We start from the raw sequence: 7149 nt of genomic DNA on the forward strand, positions 1-7149 counted from the left end.
ACGACTGACTTTCTGGAGTTTCTGACAATAAAAGTAAGGAAAATGCAGAACACAAAGACAGAGAGTAAAAAGAGAAATTAGGAAAGCATTCTACATGTTTAATAGGAAGACACTGGCCATGTTCATGCAGCGGCAGTATGTCGTGACATGACATACCTTGGAGAGAAGTTAACAGATGAGGAAGTTGATAAAAATCGTCAGAGGAGCAAAATACTAGTAGCGACACTCAAGGAAACCACGAAATTTCCATAACTTATGTCAGCAAAGTGGGAATATTGTACAGTGTGTGTTGAAGTTCCTATACAACATTGTTTATCTGCCGTTTGTTTGTTTGTAAGGAATGTATATACTAAAAGTTCTTCTTGCTGTCAAAAGAATATGTGTGAATAAGTCATTTTAACTTATTCTTCTGTTTTTCTTTTATCTTCCTGCCATCATCCCACAGCCTTACTTCAGAAATTTTTTCTTCAGAAAATTGAACAAGTGCTCCTTGTGGTGGCACATACCTCGAGGATGGGAGGCTGGGGTGGAAGGGTCACTTGAGGCCATTAGTTTGACAGCAGCCTGGCCAACAAAGTGAGACCCCATGTCTGCAAAACAATGTAAAAATTAGCCAAGTATCATCATGTATACCTACAGTCCCAGCTACCTCAACTTACGGAGAAAGTTCAGGGCCTGGAGACAAGGCTGGGCGGCAGGAGCTGGGTCTAAAGAGGCCATTGGAACGATGGAGCTGTGCCTGTGGAGGCTGTTGTGAGGCAGTAGGCTCATCTGCGGAGACTGCCGTGAGGTAGGGTATGGGCCTAAATAGGCCATTGTGAGTCATGAGCTTGGTCTGTAGAGGCTGACTGGAGAGAGTTCTGGGCCTGGCGAGGCTGCCGGGAGGTAGGAGCTGGGCCAAAAGATTTAAGCGCATTTACGTTTATTAGGCACTTCATTTCCATTATTACACTGGAATATATAATAAAATAATTATAGAACTCACCATAATGTAGAATCAGTGGGCGTGTTAAGCTTGTTTTCCTGAAACTGGATGGTCCCACCTGAGCGTGATGGGAGAAAGTGACAGATCAATAGGTATTAGATTCTCATAAGCACAGCACAACCTAGATCCCTCACATGCACGGTTCACAACAGGGTGCGTTCTCCTATGAGAATCTAATGCTGCTGCTCATCTGAGAAGGTGGAGCTCAGGCGGGAATGTGAGCAAAGGGGAGTGGCTGTAAATACAGACGAAGCTTCCCTCACTCCCTCACTCGACACCACTCACCTGCTGTGTGGCTCCTTACGGCTCCATGGCTCAGGGGTTGGGGACCCCTGCTCAAGTGCATCCAAAGCGACCCTTCCCACACCAGTCTTCATAGTAGTCAAGTGCAGCAACCACTTAGCTCCCAAGGTGTGTGCCTCAGCTGGCATTTCATCACAATCAACAATAAGTGGTAGCTTGAGTCATTGTGAGGTCACTTCCTGAAAATCACCCTAACCATGGGCCCCGGGCCCTGACCCTAAAACCCTAACCCTGGGCCCCGGGCCCAGACCCTAAAACCCTAACCCTGGGCCCCGGTCCCTGACCCTGAAGCCCTAACCCTGGGCCCCGGGACCGGACCCTGAAGCCCTAACCCTGGGCCCCGGTCCCTGACCCTGAAGCCCTAACCCTGGGCCCCGGGCCCTGACCCTGAAGCCCTAACCCTGGGCCCCGGGCCCGGACCCTGAAGCCCTAACCCTGGGCCCCGGGCCCTGACCCTGAAGCCCTAAACCTGGGCCCCGGGCCCTGACCCTGAAGCCCTAACCCTGGGCCCCGGGCCCTGACCCTGAAGCCCAAACCCTGGGCCCCGGGCCCTAACCCTGAAGCCCAAACCCTGGGCCCCGGCCCTGACCCTGAAGCCCTAACCCTGGGCCCTGGCCCTGACCCTAAAACAACCTTAACCCTGGGCCCTGGCACTAAAACAAGCGTAACCGTGGGCCCAGGTCCTGACTCTATAACAACCCTAACCCTGGGCCCTGACCCTGACCCTAAAACAACCCTAACCCTGGGCCCTGGCCCTGACCCTAAAACAAGCCTAACCCTGGGCCCTGGCCCTGACCCTAAAACAACCCTAACCCTAGCCCCTGGCCCTGACCCAAAAACAGCTCTAACCCTGGGCCCTGGCCGTGACCCTAAAACAACCCTAACCCTGGGCCTTGGCCCTGACCCTTAAACAAGCCTAACCCTGGGCCCTGGCACTGACCCTAAAACAACCCTAACCCTGGGCCCTGGCCCTGAACGTAAAACAACCCTAACCCTGGGCCCTGGTCCTGATCCTAAAACAAGCCTAAACCTGGGCCCTGGCCCTGACCCTAAAACAATCCTAAACCTGGGCCCTGGCCTTTACCCTAAAACAAACCCAACCCAGGGCCCTCACCCTAAAAAACCCTAACCCTGGTCCCTGACCCTGAAACAAAACTAACCCTGGGCCCTGACCCTAAAACAACCCTAACCCTGGGCCCTGACCCTAAAGCAACCCTAACCCAGGGCACTGACCCTAAAACAACCCTAACCCTGGGCCCTGATCCTAAAACAAGCCTAACCCTGGGCCTCGACCCTAAAACAAACCGAACCCTCGGCCCCGACCCTAAAACAACCCTAACCCTGGTCCCTGGCCCAGAACCCAAAACAACCCTAACACTGGGCGCTGGCGCTGACCCTAAAAAACCCTAACCCTGGGCCCTGGCCCTGAACCGAAAACAGCCCTAACCCTGGGCCCGGGCCCTGACCCGAAAACAACCCTAACCCTGGGCCCCGGCCCTAACCCTAAAGCAACCCTAACCCTGGGCCCCGGCCCTGACCCTAAAACAACCCTAACCCTGGGCCCCGGCCCTGACCCTAAAACAACCCTAACCCTGGGCCCCGGCCCTGACCCTAAAACAACCCTAACCCTGGGCCCCGGCCCTGACCCTAAAACAACCCTAACCCTGGGCCCCGGTCCCTGACCCTGAAGCCCTAACCCTGGGCCCCGGGCCCTGACCCTGAAGCCCTAAACCTGGGCCCCGGGCCCTGACCCTGAAGCCCTAACCCTGGGCCCCGGGCCCTGACCCTGAAGCCCAAACCCTGGGAACCGGGCCCTGACCCTGAAGCCCAAACCCTGGGCCCCGGCCCTGACCCTGAAGCCCTAACCCTGGGCCCCGGGCCCTGACCCTGAAGCCCTAACCCTGGGCCCTGGCCCTGACCCTAAAACAACCTTAACCCTGGGCCCTGGCACTAAAACAAGCGTAACCGTGGGCCCAGGTCCTTACTCTATAACAACCCTAACCCTGGGCCCTGACCCTGACCCTAAAACAACCCTAACCCTGGGCCCTGGCCCTGACCCTAAAACAACCCTAACCCTGGGCCCTGGCCCTGACTCTAAAGCAACCCTAACCCTGGGCCCTGTCCCTGACCCTAAAACAAGCCTAAACCTGGGCCCTGGCCCTGACCCTAAAACAAGCCTAACCCTGGGCCCTGGCCCTGACCCTAAAACAAGCCTAACCCTGGGCCCTGGCCCTGACCCTAAAACAACCCTAACCCTGGGCCCTGGCCCTGACCCTAAAACAACCCTAACCCTCGGCCCTGGCCCTGACCCTAAAACGACCCTAACCCTGGGCCCTGGCCCGGACCCTAAAACAACCCTAACCCTGGGCCCTGGCCCTGACCTAAAACAACCCTAACCCTGGGCCCAGGCCCTGACCCTAAAACGACCCTAACCCTGGGCCCTGGCCCGGACCCTAAAACAACCCTAACCCTGGGCCCTGGCCCTGACCTAAAACAACCCTAACCCTGGGCCCTGGCCCTGACCCTAAAACGACCCTGACCCTGGGCCCTGGCCCAGACCCCAAAGCAACCCTAACCCTGGGCCCTGACACTGACCCTAAAACAACCCTAACCCTGGGCCCCGGCCCTGACCCTAAAACAAACCTAACCCTGGGCCCCGGCCCTGACCCTAAAACAAACCTAACCCTGGGCCCCGGCCCTGACCCTAAGACAACCCTAACCCTGGGCCCCGGCCGTGACCCTAAAACAACGCTATCCCTGAGCCCCGGCCCTGACCCTAAAACAACCCTAAACCTGGGCCCCGGCCCTGACCCTAAAACATGCCTAACCCTGGGCCCTGGCCCTGACCCTGAAACAAACCTAACCCTGGGCCCTGGCCCAAATTGTAATGAGGTCTGTTGGGCAAAATTCCATATAAGCATAGTATAAATTAATAAAGCAAATCGTGATAAATTAGTACGATTGACTTTCTGGAGTTTCTGACAATAAAAGTAAGGAAAGTGCAGAACACAAAGACAGAGAGTAAAAAGAGAAATTAGGAAAGCATTCTACATGTTTAATAGGAAGACACTGGCCGTGTTCGTGCAGCGGCAGTATGTCGTGACATGACATACTTTGGAGAGAAGTTAACAGATGAGGAAGTTGATAAAAATCATCAGAGGAGCAAAATACTGGTAGCGACACTCAAGTAAACCACGAAATTTCCATAACTTATGTCAGCAAAGTGGGAATATTGTACAGTGTGTGTTGAAGTTCCTATACAACATTGTTTATCTGCCGTTGGTGTGTTTGTAAGCAATGTATATACTAACAGTTCTTCTTGCTGTCAAAAGAATATGTGTGAATAAGTCATTTTAACTTATTCTTCTGTTTTTCTTTTATCTTCCTGCCATCATCCCACAGCCTTACTTTAGAAATTTTTTCTTTAGAAAATTGAACAAGTGCTCCTTGTGGTGGCACATACCTCGAGGATGGGAGGCAGGGGTGGAAGGGTCACTTGAGGCCATTAGTTTGACAGCAGCCTGGCCAACAAAGTGAGACCCCATGTCTGCAAAACAATTTAAAAATTAGCCAAGTATCATCATGTATACCTACAGTCCCAGCTACCTCAACTTACGGAGAAAGTTCAGGGCCTGGAGAGAAGGCTGGGCGGCAGGAGCTGGGTCTAAAGAGGCCATTGGAACGATGGAGCTGTGCCTGTGGAGGCTGTTGTGAGGCAGTAGGCTCATCTGCGGAGACTGCCGTGAGGTAGGGTATGGGCCTAAATAGGCCATTGTGAGTCATGAGCTTGGTCTGTAGAGGCTGACTGGAGAGAGTTCTGGGCCTGGCGAGGCTGCCGGGAGGTAGGAGCTGGGCCAAAAGATTTAAGCGCATTTACGTTTATTAGGCACTTCATTTCCATTATTACACTGGAATATATAATAAAATAATTATAGAACTCACCATAATGTAGAATCAGTGGGCGTGTTAAGCTTGTTTTCCTGAAACTGGATGGTCCCACCTGAGCGTGATGGGAGAAAGTGACAGATCAATAGGTATTAGATTCTCATAAGAACAGCGCAACCTAGATCCCTCACATGCACGGTTCACAACAGGGTGCGTTCTCCTATGAGAATCTAATGCTGCTGCTCATCTGAGAAGGTGGAGCTCAGGCGGGAATGTGAGCAAAGGGGAGTGGCTGTAAATACAGACGAAGCTTCCCTCACTCCCTCACTCGACACCACTCACCTGCTGTGTGGCTCCTTACGGCTCCATGGCTCAGGGGTTGGGGACCCCTGCTCAAGTGCATCCAAAGCGACCCTTCCCACACCAGTCTTCATAGTAGTCAAGTGCAGCAACCACTTAGCTCCCAAGGTGTGTGCCTCAGCTGGCATTTCATCACAATCAACAATAAGTGGTAGCTTGAGTCGTTGTGAGGTCACTTCCTGGAAATCACCCTAACCCTGGGCCCCGGGCCCTGACCCTAAAACCCTAACCCTGGGCCCCGGGCCCTGACCCTAAAACCCTAACCCTGGGCCACGGTCCCTGACCCTGAAGCCCTAACCCTGGGCCCCGGGCCCGGACCCTGAAGCCCTAACTCTGGGCCCCGGTCCCTGACCCTGAAGCCCTAACCCTGGGCCCCGGGCCCTGACCCTGAAGCCCTAACCCTGGGCCCCGTGCCCGGACCCTGAAGCTCTAACCCTGGGCCCCGGGCCCGGACCCTGAAGCCCTAACCCTGGGCCCCGGGCCCTGACCCTGAAGCCCTAAACCTGGGCCCCGGGCCCTGACCCTGAAGCCCTAATCCTGGGCCCCGGGCCGTGACCCTGAAGCCCAAACCCTGGGCCCCGGGCCCTGACCCTGAAGCCCAAACCCTGAGCCCCGACCCTGACCCTGAATCCCTAACCCTGGGCCCCGGTCCCTGACCCTGAAGCCCTAACACTGGGCCCCGGGCCCTGACCCTGAAGCCCTAACTCTGGGCCTCGGGCCCTGACCCTGAAGCCCTAACCCTGGGCCCTGGCACTAAAACAAGCCTAACCCTGGGACCAGGTCCTGACCCTAAAACAACCCTAACCCTGGGCCCTAGCCCTGACCCTAAAACAAGCCTAACCCTGGGCCCTGGCCCTGACCCTAAAACAAGCCTAACCGTGGGCCCTGGCCCTGACCCTACAACAACCCTAAACCTGGGCCCTGGCCCAGACCCTAAAACAACCCTAACCCTGGGCCCTGGCCCTGACCCTAAAACAACCCTAAACCTGGGACCTGGCCCTGACCTAAAACAACCCTAACCCTAGGCCCTGGCCCTGACCTAAAACAACCCTAAACCTTGGCCCTGACCCTGACCCTAAAACAACCCTAACCCTGGGCCCTGGCACTAAAACAAGCCTAACCCTGGGCCCATGTCCTGACCCTAAAACAACCCTAACACTGGGCTCTGGCCCTGACCCTAAAACAACCCTAACCCTGGGCCCTGGCCCTGAACCTAAAACAACCCTGACGCTGGGCCCTGGCCCTGACCCTAAAACAAGCCTAAACCTGGGCCCTGGCCCTGACCCTAAAACAACCCTAATGCTGGGCCCTGGCCCTGACCTAAAACAACCCTGACCCTGGGCCCTGGACCTGACCCTAAAACAACCCTAACCCTGGGCCCTGGCACTAAAACAAGCCTAAACCTGAGCCCAGGTCCTGACCCTAAAACAAGCCTAATCCTGGGCCCTGGCCCTGACCCTAAAACAACCCTAACCCTGGGCCCTGGCCCTGACCCTAAAACAACCCTATCCCTGGGCCCTGGCCATGACCTAAAACAACCGTAACCCTGGGCCCTGGCCCTGACCCTAAAACAACCCTAATCCTGGGCCCTGGCACAAAAACAACCCTAACCCTGG

The 7149-nt window shown here is 55.3% G+C and overlaps 1 long non-coding RNA gene across 2 annotated transcripts; it reads right to left on the minus strand.

Moving 5' to 3' along the window:
• Positions 1-492: 492 nt before the first annotated feature.
• LOC134758142 (uncharacterized) lies at positions 493-5781 on the minus strand. 2 transcript variants are annotated; one of them, XR_010133082.1, is made up of 5 exons: positions 5231-5778; positions 4905-5137; positions 986-1043; positions 660-892; positions 496-590 (listed from the first exon to the last, which is right to left on the minus strand). It is a non-coding gene; the product is annotated as an uncharacterized lncRNA (long non-coding RNA). The 2 variants fall into 2 exon arrangements; XR_010133081.1 differs by having other exon boundaries at positions 493-892; positions 5231-5781.
• Between the last annotated feature and the right edge of the window lie 1368 nt (positions 5782-7149).

Source organism: Gorilla gorilla, chromosome 2, assembly GCF_029281585.2.
Source record: "Gorilla gorilla gorilla isolate KB3781 chromosome 2, NHGRI_mGorGor1-v2.1_pri, whole genome shotgun sequence".
NCBI lineage: Eukaryota > Metazoa > Chordata > Mammalia > Primates > Hominidae > Gorilla > Gorilla gorilla.